The following is a 26341-nucleotide window of genomic DNA, read 5'->3' on the forward strand; positions in this document are numbered from 1 at the left end:
TGTCTCATGTGGCTGAAAGAAGTCTGGCTAAAACAGAAAATTCATAACCAACGAGAGCACTACTGAAGGACAACTTAATCTTCCCTTCACACGAGACACATGTGTTTTTGCTGGGCTCAGCTGCATCTGTTCCTGGGTATTTTAGTTCCTCCCTTCATCTCTCCTTTTTCTGCTCTCTCACTTCTTTCCTTCCTTCCTCCTTTTCTGCACCCAACAGTTGTTTATCTAGCTCCTCCTCCTGAAACTCTTCTGGAATCTCACAAATCTCCAGAGCAGAATTTCTCAAACTTTTGTGAAGGATGAAAGTTTTGTGTGTCCAATTCCTAGCAGACTGATATTCTTATAGGACACTGTCAAAATGAATGCCTAGATCATGAGCCTGGATGTGACTGCCATATTAAATTGCTTTAAAGTTCTCTCAGTGTTCTCAGGTTTTTGGCTTATCTCCATGTGGATAAGTAAGTTTATGGACGTGCACCAGCTTGCAGCCCACTCACTTTGAGTAGCACTCATGTATGTAGCAGCTACAGTTCAGCTACAGCGGGTTTTAATACTTTTATTTCAGAACTTATTTCTAAGAAATATGTTTTGCACTGGCACAATATGGAATAAAAACTCAGTTCTCCCTGGTTCTTCCATGAATATGATAAGTCTCCGTTGTCTAATCTCCTGAAATAACTAAATATTTGGAAAAATCTGATTTTAACTAAAAAACAAAGAGCCTATGACTCTAGGTCTTAAAGATTTAGCAAATAATGTAAAGAAAGTATTAAACATATTAAGGACTTTTATATAAAATGTCTTGGCATCATATAAAATTGTTTCACTAATACATACTTCCACAAAATGGGTAGGTCTAATAATTAAGTCTTAGAAGACTCATGCATACAGTTTTGTAAATATACAAAAATAGCACCAGAAAATTGTCCCAATTTAGAAAACTTGATTGATATTACTAGGAATGTCCAAATTTTCTTAGAAATGAAAAGAATTCAGAGAAATACAAACGTGGAGAGTGAGGAAAATGATGGGTTTGGAGCCTCTTTATAGCTTTCTTTTTATGTGATAAAAACTGTTGTGCATAATTCTGAATCTTGCACGCTTCATAAAATGCTTGATCTTTTTTCTATTAATATGTCTAAAATCCAATCTTGTGGACTTATTTCAAACATCAGTTGCCCTTTGAGAATTCAATCATTGTCATCAGACAGAATAAGAAAAGCAAGTAGAACATTGTAGAAAATTATTCAATACAATTCAGAAAGACACTGTTGGGAGAAAAAAATGAATTCCTTCTTTTCTTTCTCTTTTTTAAAAATCAGTATCATGTTTTTAACCAAAATCCATTCAAGTATTTGAGATAAGACATGAGGGGATAGAAATTCTTCTAGAGTTTACATATATTAATGTTGTTAAAAAAGGAAAAGGTCACAAAACTTAAACACTAATTGTTAAAAATAGAAAATGCTAACTATAAGTGAATAGGAGGCAATCTTATGTGAAACCAAGATACCTCCTTTGCAGATACTTTGTACTTTATATGTGAATTGATAGAGGGGGGTCAAGGAAAATACAAAAACATTGCAGACTTTGCATACTCTTTATATCTCTAATGTTCAATAGCACTTTTTCCATTTCACTTATTAATTTATCTATTTGAAATATAGCTGAATAGTGATCTTATATTATAAAAATTATCTCCATGTAAGTTCATGGACTTGCACCAACTTGCAGCCCACTAAATTTAAATGTAAGTAAATACAAATATCTGCATACATATGCTGAACAATACATTCCTTTAACAGCCTGCATACCTGTCTTCAGGACCAATAAGTGGAAACTGACTCGTTGGTTTGACTCATAAAATGCCTCACATTACTAAAATTTCTAAAACTAATTTTACAAGTTTATTTCGAATATCACCATTGTCATTGAGAATTTTGTATTTGTCATCATATAGTGTATCTATTTGTTAGGACAGGTAATAAATGGACATGGAGTAGGGGCTGAGGCAAGAGGATCATTAAGTTCAGGGCTAGCCTCAGCAACTTAGTAAAACCCTGTCTCAAAAATATATTTTGTTTTTTTTTTATTTAAAGGGACTGGGGATAGTGGTAAATCACTTTTGGGTTCAATCCTCAGCACCAAAAATAAATAAACAAATAAGTAGGCATAACTATTCAAAAGGCACTTCCAGTGAAATCTGTTTTCCTCTCCCTTTCTCTACCCCAATGTGGTAGCTCTTATTCCAAGGGACACTTAACCTAATTATGCCTCAGCAAACCAAGAGGGTTCTTCTTAGTTCTTTGTCATGTTATTTATCCTTAACCATATGGAATCAGCTACCTGTAATCAGGAGAGGATGATGTGGCAAGGCATATGTCATTCTACTCCTAAGTGATGATTAATTCAAACGACAAAGGAAAGAAGGTAAAGGCCCTAGATGCTCTTTAGTCTTTATATCTTGTCCTACATTAGGGAGATTTTTTATTACTGCTTCTTTCCTGGAAGCTCCAACAGAACAGGGAAAGATGGAATTGCATGTCATCTCTGCCATCACACTGGGTCATCTCGTAGGAGGGAAGTTCCTGTTTTCAGTGTGTGCTCCTGGATGAACCTGCCCAGGGTCGTGCCTTCTAAGATGGGCTAGCAGGACATTGTGAAGAGTGCACTCAATTCTTCTTGGACAGGGACACAGCTACAGCTAAGACCTCATAACACAAAAACCTGAGGATCCAGTAGGGTGACATCTGACTGCTACTGAATGTTAACTTGAATAAAAATTAAAGGGATTTATAGAATCATCTTCTGATCAACTGTTGGCATCTTTGTTGCTGAAATTTTGACCCACAGTCTTAAAAAAGCTACCTATTAATTAGTGTGTAACTTGGAAGGAAGAAAAAAAAATCATTCCTGACATTTAATAAAAAGCTTTCCCAAGGATCCCCAGGGCCCAGGGCTAGTTCTCTCACAGTCTCCTGCAACCTGTGGGCATCTTTCTAGCTCTATAGTAGTTCTTGCTCTCTCTGGACCAGGAGAGGCACCGTCTTTCCCTCCTCATCCCATTGCTCTCTTTTCCCCTCCCTTTCTTCCTCTTATCACCCTGTGAACGGGGCCCTTTCCGTGGTTGTGCGAGTTCCATCTTCTTCATGATGCTGATCCTATCCACTCCACCCCAGTTTTATCTCTTACTGTTCTGAACCCTAGCTATGATTCTTAGCCTTTTCTGCATCAGAAATCCTATTGAGATTCTGATGAAAGCTGTGGATAATCTCTTCATTCATCTCTCCATTGTATTAACATAGTGATTACATATGTATATGCACAAAAACTGGTTTTGTAGTTTGAGGGCCTCTCAACTTAGCCTTGAAACCATAGATTCTACAGGTTTCTCTTCAAATCAATCAGTCTAGTACTTCTTTGTATTGTTATTTAGCTGATAAAGGTAATATATATGTTTATCTCCAGACTAGATTAATGACTTCTTAAACACATGGATAATAAATTTCTTAACTTACTGATATTATTCTTCATGGTCTAAAAATTCCTCTTAAATAGTGGTGTCTCCCAGGAGTTTGGAATGTGCCAGGAATGGCAAGAAGTCATGCAGCAATTCTCAACATTGGCTGCCTAAGAATCACATAGAAAAAATTAAATTGCCCTTATACCAGACCTCATCCACAGAATTTTCACTTAATTAGTCCTGGGTACAGCATTGGCCTATATATTTTTTTAAGCTCCCATGTGATTTTCACACATAGGCAATGTTGGGAACCACTGTGGGGTAGTTAACAGTGAAATCTTCTGAGTCAGACTTAGGGAGTTTGAATCCCAGTTCTCTCTTACTTGGTCTTAAGACCAAGTTGGGGGTTGGTTTCATCATCTTTATAGTGAAAATAATGGTCATTTTAGTCTTGCAAGTTGTTGAGAAGATTTAAAGGATATAAATCTTGAGACATTTGATAGTGTCAGGCAGAGAGTAAGTGCTTGATAAGTATTAGCTGCGACTTTAAATAACAAACATGGACCTGAACAGGCAGTCTAAAACACACATCACAATCCAGGCCTCAGTGCCATGCCCTCTCAGAGACAACACAGGTGACTCCCATGTAATTATCTGTAACCTCTTAATGATAGACATTACTTCCAGGGAGTTTTATCTACGCTTTTGCACTGTAACCCAACTACATCAGGTGATCCTGTTTTAACAGAAATAGCAGAGATATCCTCAGCTGGAATCGTGGGGAAGGAAGCTGGACAAGCAAAACACACACAAAAAAGGTCTGTGAGTTTGTATCCCTGACCGGACAGTCCTACCAACCTGGCCAGGTGTACTGCAGGGCACACACAGCATTTGGCCTTCACAACACTCTCAGAGTCCTTGTTTAAGGATTCTTCTGTGGGAGTTGGCTTCAGGGGATAAGATTTTCTTGGGGATATTTTTGTACAATAATATGTCATGTATAACTATGTTTTTCTAAGTTTCAAATAGTATTATCTTCCTTTCAGGATTATTGAAAATCTGAAAATGAAATCATGCACTGAATATATGCTTTAGCATTAGAAAAAACTGCACACTGTTTCAATTGGATAAATAATATTCATTTCCCAGTGTCATTCTATAAAGAAGAAATTGAAAAGATGAAGCTAAGTGTGGGTTTTAATCTCATGTCCCTTCCCCCAAAAAGGCCCAAAGCAAAACAAAACAAACAAATAAACAACAAAAATCCCCCCAAAACCCAAATGCTCTAAGAAGTATCAGAGAGTTGCTATTAATAAAAGAACATGGATTAGAAAATGGCTAAATCATTCTCAATCTTAGTTTCCTGTATGTGAAATGGGCACAGCCAAGTTTATGGTGGGTGGGAAAACAAAGTGCTCAAAACATGGTACTCTGTTCCTTCTAATGTTTCACTTATTTCTGATACGACCAATGTGTGGACACCATAATACAATGGGAAAATACAAATGTTGAAGCTACAAAGTCCTAGTTCCATCCCTGATCCTTTATAAGTTAGGCAACTTGGGCAAGTTACTGAGCTTTTCAGCATCTTGACAGGTAGTGGTAAATTCACAGGAGGTAATAGCACAAAATGTTTAGAATAGTGTTTTGCACAAACTACCTTTGGCAGATAGTAGTTTACACCCTTCCAAAGGGATGTTGGTGAAGAATGAAGCCAGGTATTTCCCCAAAGTGAATGATTTTGAGGGTATGAGGAAGAGATTTTGACAGATGCATTTCTCCAAAAATAACACACATCCTCAAAATAAATCTTAAAACAACTATGAAAGCAGATTAATTTATCTGAATTCATTTTAGTAAGGGGACACTGATTAAAAAACAAAAACAAAAAAAAAATGTGGTCAGCAGGGAGGGAGGGATGAATAGCCAGAGCACAGGAGATTTATCAGGGCAGTGAAACTACTCTGTATGATATAATGGTGGGTATGGATTATTGTAAATTTGCCCAAATCCAAAGAATGTACATCACCAAGAGTTATCCCCAATGTAATGAAGGAGGATATACATGTGTGAGGAAAGGAGGTACATCAGCAATCTCTGTACTATCTGCTCAATTTTTCCATGAACCTAAAATGCTATAAAATTAAAGTCTATTAAAAATGGTAATAAATGACCTCCCTCTCTTTCAAGTAATTACATAGTACTTCTGACAAAAATGGTGTGGGAGTTTTACTCACATTAAGTAGTTCTTCAACTCTCTGGACAAAACTGGGTATTGTGCAATGCATCTGTGATCCTAATTACCAGGAGTTAGCCCCATAGGCTAATGGCTCAGTCTCACAAGACTGGCCCCCATGTCAGTCAATTGTAAGTAGTAGGTCCCCAGGTTTTCCCAAAACTTCTATCCAGCTTGGCTGCAAATCAGAGGTTCTCACAACTCTCTTCAGATTTGATAATTTGCTAGAAAAACTTAGAGAACAGGAAACCAGTTTACTAATTTTTTTTTTGGTACCCAGAATTGAACTCAGAGGCACTTAATCACTGAGCCACATCCCCAGCCCTTTTTAATATTTTATTTAGAGACAGGGTCGTACTGAGTTGCTTAGCACCTCGCTGTTGCTGAGGCTGGCTTTGAACTCGAGATCTTCCTGCCTCAGCCTCCCAAACCACTGGGATTACAGGTGTGTGCCACCACACCTGGCCAATTTACTTATTATGAATGGTTTATTATAAAGAATACAACTCAGGAACAATCAACTGAAAATAAGAATAAGACAAAGTATGGGGACACAGAGCTTCCACACCCTGTCTGGATGCACCTTAGTCCCAGAAGCCCAGAAGCCCCATGTGTTTGCCAACCTTGGAAGCTCTCAGAACCTTGTCATTTAGGGTTTGTATGGAAGCTTCATTTCATAGGTAAGACTAAATTGTTGACCACTGGTGATTAAGTCAACCTCCAGTCCCTGTCCCCTCCCTGGAGGCCAAGGGGGCCGAAATTTCTAAACTTCTGATCATAGGGCCATTCTTCTGGTAACCCGTCCTTATTCTCTTGAGAGTTACTTCATTAGCAAAAAGTCAGGATAGAAAGGGGATTACTGTGAATAACAAAATGTTTTCCCCCTATTACTGCCACTTAGGAACATCTGAGAGTTTTAGGAGCACTGTGCCAGGAAGCAGAAACGATGAATATATATGTATTCATCTATATATATATATATTCATCCTTATATATGTACACATATATGTATATATGTATATATACATGTAATGTATATGCATATACATGCATATATATGTGTATGTAAAAGTACATGTATATATCTGTAACATGTATATGTTTTTATATATCACAGGGAATTTAATGATTTAAATAGAAACAAGGAGATTGAACCACACTAATAAGATATAGGCAAAGTACCAAAACCCTAGTTTTCCTGTTTCTTAATCCAGCTGTCCAATAAAGCACACTTTCTTTTTAAAATACTATTTCTGTATCACATATATATTTATCAGCTGTCTGTATTTATGACAAATGATTATTATGTGACTCATCTTCCTCTTCTCTCCAAGGTTTCCTATCTGTTCCAGACGGCTGGATCCTCAGACCTTTCTGATATTACACCAGATCTCTTCAAGCTTAAATCTTCTTTCCATTATACATCAATTTTACACATGCAAGTGGGAAATGAGCTGCTTTAAGCATGTGGCCATAGTTTGTCAGTTATTTGAAATAAATATGGAGGGATGTTATTATCCATAAAATATTTTTTTTCTTCCAGAGCAATCACATTAATCATACTGAATTATTTTTGCATTTAAGAAAATAAGCCATAAAAGCAAAAAAAAAATTTTTTTCCTGTCCCCATCTTATGTGCTTTTTTTATCTTTCTGATTTTTCTTTTCCAAATTTCCATTTTTTCTCTTCCTCTTTCTGTTCCTTGTAGACAGCTAGAAGTTTAAATGATTTGAAGTTAATTGGAGACTATTCTGTTTGATGGATTATATTTAATTATTCTTTCTTCTTATAATTTTTGAAATGTTAAATTACTGCCAGACCTGGAGAATTCAAGTACAAAGGCAAATAATTTTATTATAAAAATGAAAATCATAAATAAATACAATGATCAATTATAGATGTTTTGTTAATAGTTTTATTTAAAATACTGGAAATTTTTTAAATTAAAAAATCTGTTTTTTAAAATCTCCCATAACAATGTCAAATCTGAAAAATAATAATCCAAATTATTCTGTTATTTAAAACTCTAGGTTTATCTTATTTTAGACAGTTTGGCACATAGTAATCACTCAGTAACAACTAGAGAATAAATGATTAGAAAATAGCAAAAACTGAAAAAAATACTGATTATTTGAGCAACGCAGTCTCATTACTGAATGTGCTTAAAACTAAATTCCTCGTCTTATATCTTTTGCTGAAAGACTGAACTCTAAACACTTTTTGAGGCAATTTTTGAGGCTTGTAGAATTATCACAGTTCCATCTAAATGGAGATCAAGTGAAGTTCATAGATTAAATCTATTATGACATAATTACTGCAGTTTCCATTTTGATGACAATAACATGTCTGTTATTTTCTATTTCTTTCTGAAAGTATCAAGAGCAAGTTTAAGCACGCTCTTGGTGAAATAATTGCTGCTGCAATTTCAATGTTAAATCAAAAGCTATTTTCTTAGAATTACAAGCCAAGAAAAACTTAGATATCAGTGGTCACAGTATGGGCAGCCACACTGATGACACATGAGCCCCAAAGATGCCCACTAAAATGTGATTTGGCAACACTGATGGCGTCATTGCAATTCTGAAAAATTATCTTATATAACTCATTTGAAAATTCAGCACCATCTCAGATATGTGCAGTGTTACATTAAGGCTGGCATGAAGATAATTAGAATCATTCTGTAGTAATTAAGGATATGCCACTTTTGTTCACTTAGCACAGCTTGCTCTCTGCTTGACAGAATTTATGATGTACCAGGTGGCACTTCACTCCAGAAGACCCTGTGGTCCCGCAGCCACTCAACAGAAGATATACGCATTGCTCTTCTGCCTTTCAAAAATCACTCAGGGAAAATCCACTTTAAAAAGTAAGAACACAGATGTCACTCAAAGAAGAAAAACAATCTTGCTGTTTGGAGCAAAGAAAACCATTGCTCACCTTGGAAAACGTGGTCGAGAACGTTTACCAAACTAGTGACCTTTGATTTGAAAGATTTAAAAAATGTAATTTCAATTAAAAAATTAGAAATCAAGTTAAATGAATGCAGTTATTCCATGTTTGCTTAGTGACAACTGTTTTCTTGGTGACAAATATTTGCAACTTGCATAGCTTTCACTTAGAGATATAGTCTTGTACCTTGTGCTTTAAAACATAAGTCTTTTCGATTAATGGAATTTATTGCCTAATGGTACAGTACTGTCATCAATGGAAGAAGAACCAATGCTTAATTTCAAAAGGATTTATTTATTTATTTTTTGAAGACTAAAGAAAAACACCTGTAAAAATGAAAACATACTTATGAAGTAGTATGCTGAGAAGTTCTAATTAATAAAAGTAAATATATATATATATATATATATATATATATATATATATATATATATATATATCTCATAGTTATGCATAGTAGATATTTAAAAAATATGAGTCAAAGTCTCCCTATCTACTTTTACCCTCATGGAACCTTTCATTATTTCGCTGTACTAATGAAGCTACCATTGTTTTGGAGGAGCAATGACAAGGCAAACCACAGAGAAGAGACGGGTGTGATTTACACGTCAATTTGGCTGGTTCACAGTGCTCAGCTACGTGGTCAAATTTTTTTTTTGGATTGTCCCTGTGAAGGTGTTTTGGATGAGACTAACATTAAATCAGTAGACTATGGATAAAGCAAAATGCCCTCCTCAATGTGCCTGTGCCTCATCCATCTAGTTAAAGGTCTGGCCATAACTAAAGACTGACCTCCTCTGAGCAAAAAGGAATTTTCTAGAACTGCAAAATGGGCTTTCCCTGAGTCTCCAGCCTAATGACCTACACTGTGGATTTTCAACTTACAAACCTCCATAATCATATGAACTGATTGCTTAAAACACATCTCTTTATCTCTTTACATATATATTCTATTCTAATGATCTGTTTCTTTCAAGTTCGGATTAAAACAAGGGGTCAAATACTTGACTTTTGAATTTCAAATGTCTAGGCCCAAATGTAAGACACAAGGTGTAGAAGAATACAACCGAGTAACAGCCATGACTTTCCATCCCCCAACAAAAGATTCCCAAGAGTAGAACAGGGAGACAGGAAAAGTGATGAGAGCTTAGACTCAGGTGCCCCCCTGAGAAAGTTCTGCTACACTGTTTTCCTCTAAGGTAAAGTATCTGTTGGTGGTGGGAGGACCCTAGAGTTTAGATAGGAACTACAGGGACATCTGGCAATGGGGACATCTGTGACCCATTTCCATAAAAAACTGTGCTCTCCTCAATTGACCTGGTGGGGAGCAGTAGATACATCTGCATGGCAGGTCTGAGCAGAAGGACTTAAGACTAACTGTGCAGAATCACCTGCACCAAAGACTGATTTGAGAAGACTGTAGGGACTCTCAAGATATGAGAGTAATGTAGACATGGCACAGAGGGCTGGTAGACTTGGATAAGGATAGAGATAAAGAAAAGAGGATACAGGGGAGCTGCTTGAACTACTAGAGAAAGTTGAGGTGGGGATTAAGACACAACTGCTGATGCACCAGAGAACTGAGCACAGAGAGGAGGAGACGCCCCTCCTATCTCATGATTTTGCACTAAGTGAAACCCTAGACTCTACACAACCCACAAACATGGAGGAGAGTGACCCTGAATTGATTGATAATAATTTCCACACTCTGGTAGAGTGAAGACTCAAAATAGAAATTAGAAAGCTGGAGGGAAAAAATGTTATATTTCCCTTTCCTACCTACTTGAGTTTCATGGCTTTAACACAGTAAGTAAAGAGGCGGTATGGAACAGAGGAAAGATTCAGGAGACACGGGATCTAGTCCAGGCCGAGTCAGTCATAATTTTGGGAAGTCACTCAGTCTCTTTGAGCTTAGTTCCCTCAAATGTAAAATGAGAGAGTGAGACCAGACGGTTCCTGACTGAGTGAGATTTTTCTTTCTCTTGTTGTACATTGTCAGGAGTATAAAAAAACATAAAAGGAAGTACTGATTTTGTCCAGAAATGATGGTAGATTTTGCATTTGCTTATCTTCTATCTCACAGCCAATGCTCAATAAATACCTTTAAAGTGAAATGAAGCAAAATCCCAGAGTTCATTGTTGAAATTATCCTTAGGGTCTTGTCAGTTAGTTAGGGCTCACTGTTCTGATTGGTGAGTTTGTTATAGTCAATTCTCCCTAACAATAGAGAATAAGGCCTATGACAAGTCAGCTAATGCATTTCTGTGTTGCCCACTAAGCACCATTAAAGACTTTCCATTTATGACCCTGAGAATCACAGCTTTTACAGAACTTAAAGGGAAAGAAGAGGAGGAGGAAGCATACAAAGATTTTTCTCTCTTTCCTTTTCTAGAAGATGTTGACCCATAACCCTCTTGGATAGGAAAGGGGAAAAAGACCAGTAATCATCCCCCTATTCAAAGGAAAGAATGATGCTGATAGGGGCGCAGGACAGCAGGGCAAGCTTTACATGTTTCTGTGTATCCTTATCTGCCACATTCTATGCCACTTTTCTAGCACTTATAGTCACTATCCATAATGATCTACATGACTTAGCAACCCTGGTAAAACTCAAGGCATATACCATAAAAATCAAGTGTAATGTTGTGACACCTATCCAGAGAGACAACAGAGGAAAAACATCCTCTGGCCATCATCTTGGCACTCCATGGTCTCACAGAAAATGTCCTCCATGGGAAAAGCCTCCGGGTGTGGTTCAAAAGCTGTAATGGGCCACAGTGCAAGGCTAGACTGCCCAAGACTCATTTGAAGAGCAAAGAGCTCTAGGAGACAAGCTGTTCCAGCCCACATAAAACAAACAGTGAGCAGCAACCAATAAGCCCACCCACACAGCCAGGCCCTGGCGAGCCTGCTGAGGATCTTCCCCTGCAATTTCTACAATATGAGATGCAGCTTATCCAGCCCTCCTCCTACCTAGCACTTGTCTTTAAGGAATGAGAGACAAAGGAAAAATTCAAAAAGGAGCAACAACAATACCACATCTATTTGTTAGGCATGTGGATGTTCAGGGCTACAACTGGGAGCCTGAGGACAAAAGATGACCTTTGAGGTTGGAGGTGGATGGACCTTTTAGGTGGCTCCCTGTGGTCAACTTGCGGCACTTCGCAGTCTAACTGTGGAGAACTGCAGGAGCTCCTGACTAGTAAATCCTCCAAGCTACTGCTCAGTCCTGAGCTGCTTGCTGCCTTCTTGGTCAGGATTCAGATTGTTTTGCTTTAGTTCTCAGAGCTGCCACCTCCCTATTACCCATCAAGAGGGCTCTCTCCTCACAAGATTGAAACCCAGTGCACTCAGTTCCTCCTTTCCTTCCTGTCCTTGAAAATTAGGACAGTAGGAAGAGACAAAGGCAGAGTCCCAAACAGGAAAGGCAGTTCCTAACTCCCTTTCTTAGACAACACCCCAAAGCCCCAGTGGTCTCCAACATTCTCCTATCACTACTGAAGTGGAGGTCCTTTCGACCCTATCCGTCTTTCTACTATGCTAATCTCTGTTTTCAAAGAAAGCCCATTTTACAAGATACATGCTGAGGACAGCATGAGGAACAGATAGTTGCTATCAACTGGAGTTCACATTGCTAAAGCTTTTTAGAAAGGGAGAGATTGATTAAATTATATTTTGGGGGATATATGAAGATGACACAATGAAACCCACCATTCTATATAACTTATATGTACCAATAAAACTTTTTTTTTTAAAGGAGAGATTAATTCTGAAGGACTCTGCTCAAGATAGGTTATTTCCACACAGTTTTCCAGACATTTCTTTCAACTACTTTATTGCTTTGTTGTTTGTTTTTGGTACCAGGGATTAAACTCAGAGGCACTCAACCACTGGGTCACATCCCCGGCCCTTTTTTGTATTTTATTTAGAGACAGGGTCTTACTGAGTTGCTTAGTGCCTCACCATTGCTGAGGCTGGCTTTGAACTTGCGATCCTCCTGCCTCAGCCTCCCAAATTGCTGGGATTGCAGGCGTGAGCCACCGTGCCCGGCCTTGATCGCGTTTTTATAAGCTTATCACTGACATTTTTGTGCTTCCTTGATAACAACTCTTGAACAATTAGATGTCTATTGATTGAGGACATCCATGCCCCTTATGAGTAACAGCAACTTTCCCCACCAAGAGTTAGTATGCAGGGATTAAGAGATTGATGTAATTTCACAGCCACTGCCCTGTCCCGAACCCAGGAGGCAGCAATGAGCAATGAATTCGTGTGTCATGTGGTTCTCTATTCACAAGTTCTAACCCTAGTAAAACAAATGTTGCATATTTATGTAGCACCTTCCTTGGCTGGTAGACTAAATTGCTTAACATTTGTTCATAAGCTTTCACAATTTTCCGTCCAGAACATATTATTAGCTCTACTTAATATTCGAAGATAGTAAAGCATTGAAAATTTGCTTGGCGGAGGCCTTTGGAAACAAAATGAGGATCACTGCTCTGCCAGATGGCAAGGCAGTGCACAAAGACCAATCTAACAGGAGGCTGCATGGAGTACAGTGGTTGGGAGCCACACTGACTGCCCAGTCTGAACTCTTATTCTCTGTATGACTTTGGGACAAAGTTCTCAACCTCACTGTGGTTGTTTGCTCCTGTACAAAAAGATTAAATAAGTTAAATGAATGGTAAGTGCTTAGATCTGGCATGTGGTAAACAACCATAAATGTTAATCATTATTATTGCTCTATAGCACAGGTAATTGTATTCCAAAAGCTTTCTGGACCAGAAAGATTTAAACTGACTCAGGGAGACTAGAGATTCTTCAAAATGATGGTCCAGGTAGCATTTTTGGAGCACAGCTTCAGGAGCCTCTTAACCAGTCTTCTTGTTTCCAAAGTTGTCACCTCCCATCAATTCTCTTCACTTTTGAGGGGAGATCCATCTTTCCAAAACATAAACCTAGTCCAGTCATATCCACGTTTAAGAGCCTTCAACAACTCTGCATTGACCTAAAAATCTGAACACTCCCTGGTTCTCAAGGTCTTTCACAGTCAGGACCCTGCTTGCTCTTAGAGCCCCTCTCATCATCCCTGCTTGAACATGAAGGGAATGCTCAAAGTCCCAAATCTCCTCCCACACGCCACAGTGTCTCATCTAAAGGTTCCCCCAGGTGCCCTTCTCTTTGGCTGAAAACTCCTCTCATCTTCATCCCCACCCATACTCCTTGAAAATACTCGTGACCCAGTTTTAAAGTTACTTCTAAGAGGTCCTGCCTAACCCTTCAGACTAGCTCCGCGTGCCACCTTCCTATAAAGCATTATATTTCTGTGGCCTCATTCATCAAGTTGCTGCTTATAAACTTCCTGAAATGATAAATCTCATGTTCATCACTATATCCCCAGTACTTGGCACAACAATATCTAGTACACAGTAAACACTCAGTGCCCTTGGTTGAAAGAATGGCAAGCTAAGTTAGTATGAACAAGACAGAATTAACCTCACAGGTTGAATTAGACATGGGTTGACTTCCAATTAAACAGAGTTGAAATTAAACATCCCCTTCTCTCCCCAATCCCTGGATTTTCTTCCTAGAATTCCCAATAAACTTCAATGGGCTTTTGTAGTAACGTATTTCAGTTAAACTTCCTTTGTTATAGCAGGGCTAATAGAAAATGATTCATAAAAGGCTGATGACTTACTCCATTTAGAACTTAAAGAGGAAGATGAGCATTGTTTCTTTGCTGTTCTGGAACATAACATTGAAAATCTGATAATAATATATCCACCAATATTCCTCAATTCCCATCAAAATAAAAATATGCAACGTCTATAACATTTTATATTGAGTCTCCAGGATTGATGTTACCCTGGTTAAAAAACCTTGCACCAAAGACTTTAAATAACAAGTCAAAGATATAACTTTCCTGTGTAATCCATGATAATGAAAGGGATATTTGTCACAGATTTGGAGCTCTTGATACTTCCTTCTCCCTAAAGAATAATTCCAATAAAATAAAATGAAGGTAATTTTTGTAAATTCAACAAAGGTAAATAAAAAACACCCTGATCTTTTCACTGAATTTCATCTCCCTCAATATGCTCTATTTTAAAGACAATCTCATGAGTTTTCTTTAACCAACCAGGATGTAGACACAGCTCCATGGATAATAAAAAGAATTTTTTTGAAGTTTTTCAAGTTGCAGTATTTATTATGAATGATGTCATCACCTAGGAAATAGTCACCAAAATCACATTCTTTGTGATAAACTTAATAATTCTTTGAAAGAAAGTAAATAACATAAACATGTCAAATTTCATTTTATTACCAAGAACTAAATATTTTGAACATCTTGGGTCAAAGACAAACATAGAGCTATTAACTGATAAAAGCTTCTTATCATACTCCTTAATCACAGGAAGTAGGAGCCATTGTTTCTACTTAAAAAAACAAAAACAAAAGCAAAAAAATAGCCCTCCATGAGACATTTGGAAATCAATTTAGTTCTACCCATAGGTAGGTTGCCTTTCCTGAAATAGGAAGTGATAATTATTCACTTATGCATAGTAGCACATGATACATGGTGTCCTGTGTAGATGATTAATAAATACTGACCAAATAAATAGATAAATAAATTATTGAATAAATGACTATTTTCTTGGAAGCTGCAAACTCAACTAGAACAACTGTCATCAAATTTGACAATCTGACAATTTAAATTTTCACTTGGAAACTATTCACAATTCAAAAGAAAAAGAAAAGACAGGGGGGAAAATAAAAAAAGAAACCCTGTGCCATTCTCAAGTCAATATTTATTAATTTCAACCTGATGGCGGGGAGGATGGGAAGATGGAGAAAAAAACTACTTACAAAATAGTCAAGACCCTGTAACCCAACAGAGCTAGATTTCTAGTTATTCTGAATCACTGTGCTTAATTTAAATCTGATTAGAAATAGTTTCCCAGAAAAAATTAAAAATAAAATTAAACCACTAAACCCATTAGTGAATGAGATAAAAACAATAAACATTTAGCTGCTACTTGAGCTTGGCTTTCTATCAGATTTTAACTGATAAAAGCTCTTGCTATTTAGTCTATTTTTTCCCACAGAGAAACCTTTTAAGACCAGAGAAGATAAGAGAATATTCTATGTAGTAGGAACTTTTTAAGCAATGGAAACATTTTTACATATAAATGAAAAACCATTAATTATATTAAGAAAAAGAGAAATTCTTCATTTGTGCATAGTCTATGTCGGTTAAAATTTAGAAACAATTCACACATATCTAAAATTACATTTCATGGCTTTTAATTCATAGAGTAGAGTACAATTTTAAAATAGAAATAACCTTTGGAGAACTTATGTTTAATTCAGTCTAAAGTCAAATTTATCATTTACTCTGACTCCAACCAAAAGCAGTCAATTCTCTTTCTTATTTCATAGAATCTGTCTATGGCATTACACTTTTTATACGGTAAATCAAAGTGTCAACTCTAAGTCACCAGCAATATACCTTTGTAGGCCTTTCTCATAGCTAACCAATATATCCTGTTTGTATGTCAATCAATCAACTAGCCAAGTACTTAATGAACATATTTTAGCGATTGCTGGAAGTAGTAGAGAACAATGGGTCTTTGCTTCAAAATAGTTTTTAATTGGATTTGGAGAGGAGATTAACATGCTAATGAAACAATTAGCAAAAAATAACAACATAAATTACATAATTAAATGGTACCTATGAAGGCATAAATTAGAATGATAGAAATTGAGAGAGAATGATCCAGGAGAGCATGGAAGATTAGTGAATACATCTTAATAATAATTATCATTATTTTTGGCAAGTATTTATATATTACTATTAAATTTTGCAAAGTGGCTTCTTATATTGGCACTCTCTTATGATCCAAAGAAGAGAAATGATCAAAGTTCTTATTAAACTGATAAGAACAGATGCTACACTTGATCTTAGCCAAAAGGCCGAGAAGCGATATGATCAAAGTTCTTATAACTAAATAGTGTAGGGATTTAAGTCCAAGTCTGGTTGGTTCTTTCTACATTGCGACTTGATTAACTTGACTACAGTTTTTGTGTAGTCAGATGGATTTTGATGCCTGGAAACTTTACTATGCAGAGGGGAGGGTTATTCAAACAAAGGACATAGCATTAGATATGGAGAAGCAGAAATTTATCCCTTCTCATTCAGAAATTTGTTCAGCTCATAATGGGTGTTAGACTCTATGCTGGAAATCAGTGGAAAGCAACAGTTGTGACCTCTGCCTTCACAGAACGTAGACCACACGAGAAGAACAATAATCAAATAAATATAAAAGTGTAACTGATACAGGTTACAATGGGTAGAGGCTTTCATGTTACAAGGCAAATGCAGAACAGAAAATTTAATCTAATAAGGAAAGTCAGGAAGGCTTTCATGAGACACAGAAATGTGTATATGATTACATAATCTTGGAACAAATGGACCTGAGACTTTTCTTGATGTGATAAAGATTGTGGAGGTGTGTGACAAGGGAGGATAGTGGAAGAGGGAAAAAAAGCCAAAAGAAAATAGTTCCCCATGATTGAAACAGAATGTGTACATTAGAAGTTATGTAATCAAATGCTACTGAAGATTGTCTCAAGGTGATGGGGTTTCAGGTTCTCTATGTTCTTTCTCATGATTTTCTGTATTGTTTCAATACAATTTACAAAATCATGTACTATTTATGTTACCTTGTTCATGAATATCTTAGTCCTTTTCAGCTGCTTTAACAAAATATCTTCGGCTAATCCATAAACAACAGAAATGTATGGCTCACAGTCTGGAGGCTGGGAAGTTCAAGAGCAACGCCTAGCAAATACAGTGTCTGGTGAGGCCCTGTTCTGCATGGATGTTGAATTCTATGAGTCTTCAGAAGGTGGAAGGCATAAATGGGATCCCTCAGGTCTCATTGATGAGAGCGCTAATCCCATTCACAAGACTGGATCTCTCGTGACTAATCTCTTCCAAAGACCCCCACCTCCTACCACCAACTTGAGGGTTGGGTTTCAACATATGAATTTGCGGGGGACACAAACATAAAGACCAAAGCAGAATGGGGAAATATTCCCACAAAATAATATCTCTTGAAAAAAACTTCATTGCAAAAGTGAGCAAAGACTTCAGGTTATTTGTAATCTACATTTATTTAAGAATTATGAAATCTTGAGGAGTCATACAGAAGAACAATTGTACCTGTTCCACCAAACAAACTACTCTCAAGAATAACAGTTATAAAAGAAATCTGGTACTTAGGCAGCGGTGGTAAGGATTTAAAAACAAAGAAAGGACAAAATGTGTTGTTGTATTGGATATAGGAAAAGAAACTGCCCAAGAAGTGAGTATCATATACTTTAAAGGGATGGGTACTACACTGTTTCTGAATTGATTTCATCCATCTGGTAGATATTTGTAAGGTTAGAAGGAACCCTGCATTAATGTGAATAAATAATTCACCTCAAAATCTTTATTTTGAGCAGTAATTGATTTTACTTCACCATTAGCAACTGTACCACAGCTCATGGGAAGAGAGAGCTAGATTCTATTAAGACTAAAAGAGAATTCAGTTTCTTTATTGGGAGAATAGAATGACAAGCAGAAAATAATTCTCTAGATAAGATTAAAAATATATATTTAAAGAAAACCACTGAAAAAGTTTGAAAGTGAAGTCCTTTAATACAAATGACTAACGGAAACAATAAAACTGTGAGCACTCTGAAGAACAATGGGAAAACTAAGGCATTGAGAAGTGATGGAGAGGAGGGTGGTACAGACACCAAGTTGAAAGCAGAAGATGAATTTCTGGTATAAAGGTAGGAGAGAGGGAGGAGAAATGTGCAAGGAATGGAAATAATGTCCAAGGTAAGAAGAATAGCATTTCTACATTGCAGCAACGCCCACACTGTGAAAACCCTACATACAAGATATAAAAAGAGAAGAGATAAAGGCAGCAATTAAAGTAATTACCTCTATACTGTACATCCAAATATATTCTATTGCTGGAAAGAATTAACCACCTTTTCATCAAGAATAAAATACCTCAAAATTATGTTTAAAACTGGCCTTGGAATATTTTGATTCCTGATATACAAAATAGCTAAAAATACACAATTTTATAGAGGTGGCGTTAACAATAGAAAGAGTTTAAGTTTTGTTTTCAGGCCGACCTGGCAACAATCCCAGTCCTTTACACATACTAGTTGAGTAACTTCAGGCAAGTTATTTAACTTTCCGTATTAGAGTGCTTAACTGTGTACAGGCTGTGAATAATAACACCTTCTTATTTGGTTTTGGTTTTTGTAAAGATTAAATAAAATGATGTTAGTAAGTGCCTGGCACATCGTCATTCAATAAATGCACTTCCCTATTCAACTAGAAATTGCATATTTCCTTTAGAAATTAAATATTTTTTAGAAATTACACACAAAATTTGGCTCCACAACCATCATTTGTCAAAGAAAATTGGAACCAATTTATTTCTGAAATTATAACGAAGGATAAACCATTTTCATGTCACTTGGAAAAAAAAAAACTCTTTAAACTTCTCTCCCTTATAAATGTTCCAAACTATGCTAATCTTCTTAATTATAAAGTAAAATTATGTTTGTTGATTTCATACTCTTCCTCTAGGGAGGAATCCTCTGCCCCAATCCACACTTGATCTAGGAAAAAATGGCGATAGTGCCAATGAAATTCCTTCATGGGAAAGAAGAGTTTCAAAAGTATCTCTAAGAAAATAGGCTTTTTGTTTTTTTTGAGTTTTTTTCCCCCCTCCGCATCTCTGTGAAGTAGAGAAAAAGATGCTCCAAGCAAGTAAATGGGCTTAGGTAAGTACTGAAATGAAAATACATCTATGAGTGAATAATCAGGAAATCTCTGGCCAAAGGTTAGTTCTAATGGCCAAATGGAATAGACACCATCAGATCTGACGGCCTTGAAGGGTGTGGGTATAAGGCACTGGAACCCTAGATAGCTCAGTGTCATCAGTGCCCCCAGATTCCCATCCTTTCCATTACACTAACTTCTGATTTTCCTGAACTCTCCAGACATCAAACTCCACCCAAGCCCCTTGTCCTCTTGGGTCGGTGGAATACCTTTTTCTAAAGTATGGGATAATAAAAAGAAGTCTTTGAGGCTGAGTAAGCCATCTTTGATCTATAGGAGACTCAAGTTTGGCCTGCCCGGAATCTATTCTCCTTTATTCTGAAATGGCATCCTGGTTCCATTTCATATTATATTTCCTGAAAACTGATTTATTGGGGGATGTGCATAAGATCAAGGCAAGCTAATGCAATTTAAGATCACAATTTTGCTGGGTCTGTTGGGAAAGAAAGGCGATCTCTCCGAATTCGCCAAATCTGGAAGTAACAATATCAACTTTGAGTTTCTCTTAACCATCTTGAGCTCTCCATGAGAGGGTCTTTTCAAGAGTATAGCCAACCGAGAAAAAAAAAAGTGAGAGATGACAGAGAACCCACTCCTAGTGCTGCCATATGAGTGACTAGTTCCCACAAACCTGAATCCTATCTCTGGAATTTGCTGTCACATGAGTTGGTTAATAACTTCATTAAGTCAGGGTAGCCTATGTTTCTGTCACTAATGACCAATAAAGTCCTGCCTACTACCATAGCATTTGCCCTTCTGCCAAGTGAGTGAGGCCTATTCTCCTAGGAGAATTGGAGGAAAAATCTTAAAACAATGTTATTCCCTCCCTCTGCAGCTTTATAGCCTCTCTGACTCCATCCATCCCTCATTTTACATGTAGAGCATTCTGAAAATCACATTTCTGTCTTGAAAAAAGCATATGTCCACTGGCCTTAATCTGCTTATTCCAAAAAGGCTACTTAAAGTCTGGATAGAGATCAGTCCCGTGTCCAGTTGCTGCAACTGAGCTTTGAACATGGATAGAAAGAAATATTCTGTCTGGACACTGTGATCTCTTTTAGTTCCCAAGGGCCAGTCTGGGTCTTGGGTGAGCACCTGGGGCACTCTTCTGCCAGAGCTTCTCAGATAGGTCTGCACTACTAAACTTAGCCCTGGCACCCCCAGGCTGTCTACTCCATTTTGACTGGATGTATTCAGGACTTGCTGTTCAATTTGTTCTCCTGACACAGAGCCACACCACCTTCCCTCTCTTTTCTGCTATTTTGCTTGTGCACTTTTTGGTCACACCATACCCACTTAGCTAGCACCCAGGATCATACCTGCTCTATGCTCCAGGCATTTCAGTCTTTGAGCTGCTAAGTCTTCAGATCTGGTTGAAGACATTACAGGCTATGCTAACAGTGAGAGCTCTCTCGTCCACTGTTGGAATTGACATGCAGGCTGTATGGCATGCCCTTCAGACTAACCTGCTGCCTATTTCATGAGTAATGACTCTGCTTTCTATCCCTGCTGGTCACAAAATATGTCTATTTCAGCAGTGTGATGAGTATCTCAAGGGAGAAAATGGCTTCATCAACCAACTCATCAAACTTTGGGATTTAGCAGTCATGAACAAATACAGGATGGGTAGCCTTTTATGTTTCAGAAGGAACAGAACTCTCCCATCTGAAACAAATCCTTGGCTATAATTACCCTCCAATTATTATGGGACTTTATCTCATCATTGGTGCATGAAAACTGTCCTTGAATATTAGAAACATTTGTCACAAAACATTTGTATTCTGAATAGCACTAAGGAGCAGAACTAAGTGGAAATTTAGGAACTTTTCAGTTTAGTTTAGCAAATAGTTCTTTAAACTTCTAGGGCTAGCTCTTTTTAGTAGGTGGTGATATTTCTGTCACTACGGTGTACTTCCAGAATTTAACAAGCACTGGGTTAAAATCCCAGGGCTCAGCACCCAAAAAGTTATTTTAGTTTAGAATAAAGAACACTTGATCCAAATGCATTAGTCATATGTCCCTACTTACAGCCCCCCATCTTAGGGCCCTGGGACATTCTTCTGGAGATTCAGCCTCTGACCCAGGAGCAAAGCTTCCATCTGGTCTACCATTTGGTCTAGCCTGACAATCTGGAACTCCAAAGTACTGTATACTGGGAGAATTGCTTTTGGTCTCAAGGGGATCTTTCTCCTTTCCCTCTACTATGATTAGCATCACAAGGATTTATGCTAAGTGCTTCATGTTTTCTCTGACTGCCAAATGCAGATAAACTGGATTTTTTGACAAAGGAAAGTGCTTTCTATGAGTGATGGAAGCTTCCTCTTGGCCCCAGTGATTTTTCCTTCTCTTTATTCTTGCTTTCTCACTAGTGTGGTGACCTCAATTTTTAAGCTACCAAACTGTAAGTGTTGTTTTTGCTAGTATTATTTTATTTTCCTAACATAAATATTAAAAACTCTAAGTATTCTTTTCTGAACAGTAGTTTACAAAGTTGAGAAAAACTTGTGTTTAAAAGCCTTTAATGGAGCTGGATGGGCTGTGATAAGCGTAACTTAAAAAAGATTTTTTTTTCTGTGTCTGGTGATGATTTATTATTGGATTGGGTGAAAAAATGTTTAATACTTGACATATCTGAATTTTAATGAAATATTAAAATTTAGTCTCTTGCCGGAGAAATATATAGGTCCTACACTAGAGGAATCAGGTTCAAGAAGAAATAATTTAGACATGGATATTATATGTGAGTCATTTATGCATGTGATGTATTGTGCATACAATGTTTATGTGTATGTTAATATGTATATGCATACATATATGTGCACACACTTAATTGTATACATACAAACATACATTACTAACAAAAACTATTTTAACTGCCATGATAAACAAGGCTTTTGAGGACAAACAACTTCAGAATTTCAATCTGGTGTTTGGTGCATTAAGAATATATTTGCCCCTTTAAAACAAATAATTCTGCCTTCTTATCCCTTCAACTTATTTTTGGTTGATTTGTTTTTAACTGGTGGGTCTTTTTTTAATTAATATTTTTTATTTATATATAACAGCAGAATGCATTACAATTCTTATTACACACATAGAGCACAATTTTTTATATCTCTGGTTGTATACAAAGTATATTCACACCAATTTATGTCTTCGTTTTTTTAAGAAAAGAAAAAGTTAGACATATTTATACTAGAAATAAAACAGGTAAGAAGAAACTCAATAAAAATCTCTGAAATTATATAACTTAGGGTAAGGTGGACATGACGTCTTTCAGAATACTGTGAAATATGAAGATGGCATGCATTTCCTTTGTGTTTTAGTAAGTTAAAGTTTTCAACAATTTTTTTCCCTGTTAACAGAAACTTATAAGGTAACCTTTGGTTTTCTTTGCCACATCACATACTCCAAGTATCTTCTACAGAAATAAACTAGTCCTTTGTTCCACACTCACTCTATGTAAGAAAAATCTCAGTGAAATATTCCAAATGTCCACATAGAAAGGAAAAGACCTATCAATTTAAAATGATAATTTTAAAAAGTTATGGAAAGTTGAGCTTCTGATGCCTTCATATTTCTCCTCCTTTCCCTGGGGGTTCTTTTCACTTCTATGGTCTCTGCTCTCAATAAAATCTTCAGACTATAAAGATTAGGAACATAATTTCTGGGAAAATATTCACTATACTAGGAGCATTGTTATGGTTTGGACATGAGGTGTCCCACAAAAGTTCATGTGTGAGACAATGTGAGAGGGTTCATAGGGGAAAGGATTGGGTTGTGAGACCCTTAACCCAGTCAGTAAATTAATCACCTGATGGGACTAATTGAGTGGTAATTGAAGACAGGTGGGTGTGTCTGGAGGAGGTGGAAGATTGGGGGCATGGTTTTGGGGTATATATTTTATATCTGGTGAGTGAAGTCTTTCTCTGCTTTCTGATCTTTATGTGAGCTGCTTCCCTCTGCCACACTCAGCCACCATCATGTTCTGCCTCACTTTGAGCCGTGAGGAATGGAGCAGGCCATCTATGGACTGAGACCTCTGAAATCATAAGCCTCCAAATAAACTCTTCTTCCTCTACAATTGCTCTGGTCAGTTCTTTTAGTCACAGCAGGGAAAAAAGCTGACCAAAACAAGCACCCAGCAAGTAGGATGGTTCCTGGAATTCTTTTTAGAGTGAGATTATCCCAAGTGCCGACCACAAGTTTGTGCTGGCGCAGGCTGGATGGTGACTACAGCTCACTGGGCACACTCTCAACCTGCACAGATGGTGGTCAGAAGTTTGGTTTTAAAACACACTAAAAACATCCTCTGATTCAAACAAGAAATAATCTCAACCTTGGTAATAGTCACATGCAGAAATCGTTGCATAGTTTCAAATGTATATGTTTTTATGAGGTTGTATGCATTCAGGTTTGTTTTTCTGTTGGTTTTGGTTTACTTCTATTCATGAAAGGAGATGTATTGGAAACGAGACAAGTGGCTCCAGGGCATAGAAAATTAAAAATGCAATGAAGTCTTCTTAAAATAATTTCTCTAATGACAATAGCAATTTTCAGATGAAAGGACACAGAACTGAAATGAATGAATAAAATGAAAGGGAAAAAACAGTAGAGTTACATTTGGAAATTAAGACTGTCATCCACATGTGTGTGATGGTGAAGACAGTATATATATATATATATATATATATATATATATATATTTTTTTTTTTTTTTTAAACTTGTTTTTTTAATCACTACATCACCCTATGCTTATCCATTTAAAAGCTAAACCAGGAAAGGTGGCCCAAGTCTTTAATCCCAGCAATTTAGGAGGCTGAGGCAGGGCAGGCAAGTAAGAGGCCAGCATCAACAATTTAACAACACCCTGTCTCAAAATATAAAAGGACTGGGGAGGGGGTGGAGGAGGGCTGTGGTTGTGGCTCAGTGGTAGAGCACTTGCCTAACATGTGTGAGGCACTGGGTTTGATCCTCAGCACCACATATAAATAAATAAACTACAGGTCCATTGACAAGTAAAAAATGTTAAAAAAAAAAAAAAGGCCTACGGAGGGGTGTCCCTTAGTGGTAAAAAGTTCCTAGGTTCAATCCCTAGTACTAAAAAAAAGAAAGAAAGAAAAAACTACCTGTAAGAAATGACTTCTTGAAAGGCTTACCTGGTAGTTTTTTTGTTATAAATGTACTTTTACAAGAAATAATTTACCTAGTTTTAATATTTAAAATATGTTCATTTTACTGCATTATAGATACTGATTATAATTACACTTTTTGAACAATATTTGCTTCTCAGAATCAAGAATAATATTTTAAGAATATTCTTCATGAGACAAAAGGGGGAAAATTATATAGCAGATTTTCCTTTTTTCTTTCCAAATATTTTCAAAGTGAATATGTTACTTTTTGTACACAGCAAATATAGCGTTTGTAGCAAAGGGATTTGAATTTCCACAGATGCCAGGAGTGAGCTGAGGTAGTACTGTCTTAAAACATACTTTTGCAAGGGACAGAATCTTCCTTGGAGAAGCTCAGGAAAACAGTGTATAAAGCAGATAATATATTAATGGGTTCCAAGGTGAAGTTAAATCACTAGACATCAAGAGGGGCAGGAACCAGGCAGCCATGGGGTTTTATGACAGGTGTTCATGGACTGTGACTCTCTGGGTCCAAAGGAACAAGGTAAGACAATGAATCTGGTTGGTTCCATCTGGCCTATTGGCTCTTTCAGGCCAGACTGGGCTCCTGATAAATTAGAGTGGCTAGGGATATTAAGTAGTGGTTAGATTTGAGAGCATACTTTTTTCTTTCTTTTGTTTTTGGTACTGGGGATTGAAATTAGGAGCACATTACCACTAAACGACATGCCCAGTCCTTTTTATTTTTCATTTTGAGACAAAGTATCCGTAAGTTGCTGAAGTTGGCCTCAAACCTGTGGTCCTCCTATGTTATCCTCCTGAGGATTACAGGCATGCACCACCAGGTCTGATAAGTGCATACTTTCTTAGGTGTATGGAAAGGGGAAAGGGAAAAATAATTGTTATATATATACTAAATCACTAAATTAATTAAAACTTAGATCATGCAAAGATAAAAGTTATCAGTTGCTTAAAATAAAGCTCTGAAATTTCTGTGCCAAAGTTTGAATTAATCTTTTTAAAAAGATCAAACACTGGCACTGACACTCCCCCTCTTTTTTTTTGTAAAAGGAATTTCATGAATATAATTCAGAAGTCTCCAACTAATATACTTAAGCTCCAAATTAAATTGAACATCCTTACATCAGAAAGCACACACTATTGTTACTAATGCATATGGGAGTAACTAGTAGTAATTATTATTCCTTGAGACTATGGTATGAATCATTGTATGTGCTTTCTTAGCACTTAGTAATCCTAAAGCTATACCAAGTTCCAATCTAATAAATATGTAAATGAAATAGCAAAACCAGGCCAACAAGATCTATTGAATGCTTTAATTTTCATTAACATTAGTAAATATGTATTGAAAAATCTTCATGATAGCAAACTCTGAAACCATGACTCTCAATAAATATTCCAAACCCAATGTTCCCAACCCAAATTAAAATTTCCATAATACATATGACAAGGAAGAGATAATCAGCATCCTTGATGGAGTATTAGCATCACATCTTCCAGTAACTGAACCTCAAAGGGAGCCTCTGCTCTGTTTTTGTTTTGTTTTTTTCTCAAGTATTATTTCTCAGAATGATACAGCAGGGCTTCCCTTTTCAGAGAATTCTGAAAATTCTCTCTCAGT

The 26341-nt window shown here is 36.9% G+C and overlaps 1 protein-coding gene and 1 pseudogene across 1 annotated transcript in view; both read right to left on the reverse strand.

Annotated features, from left to right (window-relative positions):
- Positions 1–26341, reverse strand: part of Necab1 (N-terminal EF-hand calcium binding protein 1) — a 146106-nt gene that overhangs the window by 91149 nt on the left and 28616 nt on the right. The window lies entirely within an intron of this gene.
- LOC114106423 (U2 spliceosomal RNA) lies at positions 16473–16634 on the reverse strand (annotated as a pseudogene).

The sequence above is a fragment of the Marmota flaviventris genome, chromosome 15 (assembly GCF_047511675.1).
Source record: "Marmota flaviventris isolate mMarFla1 chromosome 15, mMarFla1.hap1, whole genome shotgun sequence".
Taxonomy (NCBI): Eukaryota; Metazoa; Chordata; class Mammalia; order Rodentia; family Sciuridae; genus Marmota; species Marmota flaviventris.